The sequence below is a fragment of the Dasypus novemcinctus genome, chromosome 30 (genome assembly GCF_030445035.2).
Source record: "Dasypus novemcinctus isolate mDasNov1 chromosome 30, mDasNov1.1.hap2, whole genome shotgun sequence".
Classification (NCBI taxonomy): Eukaryota; Metazoa; Chordata; class Mammalia; order Cingulata; family Dasypodidae; genus Dasypus; species Dasypus novemcinctus.
This window is the reverse complement of record NC_080702.1, coordinates 25,412,840-25,413,728: the sequence shown is the minus strand read 5'-3', so window position 1 is coordinate 25,413,728 and position 889 is coordinate 25,412,840. Positions and strand designations below refer to the sequence as shown.

Genomic DNA, 889 nt, shown 5'->3' with positions numbered 1-889 from the left:
TAGTCTCTTAAAAAGCTATATTCAAGACTTTGCCCATTTTTTTTTTCAGTTTGGCTCCTTTAAAATGTTTTTTAATGTTTTTTTGTTATAAAAGTTGGGTGCTTACAAAACAGTCCTGCATAACCTGCAGAATTCCCATACATCACCCTTCTACCAGCACTTTGCCTTGTTATACGTATTATTACTAGAGAATTTGTGGGCTCACAAAACAATCATGCATAATGTGCTGAATTCCCATACATCACTCCTCCACCAACACCTTGCATTGTTGTGGAACAGAAGTTATAGTGTATGAAAGAACATCATCAAAATATTACTACTAATTATGGTCCTTAGCTTAAAAATATGGACTGCATTACATATGTGAGGGTCATCCTTGCACAGGGGACGTGCTAATCTCTGTAGCTTTCCAATTTTAGTATATGTGCTCCAAAATGAGCACTCCTTTGCCCATTTTTAATTGGGTAGTTTATCTTTCAGTTGTTGGGTGTAGGTGTTCTAGTAATCCCTTATCAAATAAATGATTTGCTAATATTTCTCCCATTCTGGAGGCTGCATTTCATCTTTCTTGATAATGCCCATCAGTACACAAAATTTTTCATTTTGATGAAGCCCAATTTACCTATTGTTTCTTTGGTTGCTTGTGGTTTTGGTGTCATATCTAAGAATCTATTGCCAATCCAAGTTCATGAAGATTTGTCCTTATGATATCTTTTAACAATTTTATAATTTTAGCTCTTGTATTTATGCTTGCTCCATTTCAAGTTAATTTTTGTAAATTATGTGAGGCAGGAGCCCACTTGATTCTGTTGAATGTAGAAATTCTGTTTTCTCTGTACCATTTGTAAAAGTGACTATTTCTTCCCCCAGCTGTATGCAGTTGACACTC

At 35.0% G+C, this 889-nt stretch overlaps 1 non-coding gene across 1 annotated transcript; it reads right to left on the bottom strand.

The window, feature by feature from the left end:
- Positions 1-339: 339 nt before the first annotated feature.
- LOC111767069 (U6 spliceosomal RNA) lies at positions 340-442 on the bottom strand. Its single transcript, XR_002798969.1, has one exon. It is a non-coding gene; the product is annotated as a U6 spliceosomal RNA (small nuclear RNA).
- Positions 443-889: the final 447 nt, after the last annotated feature.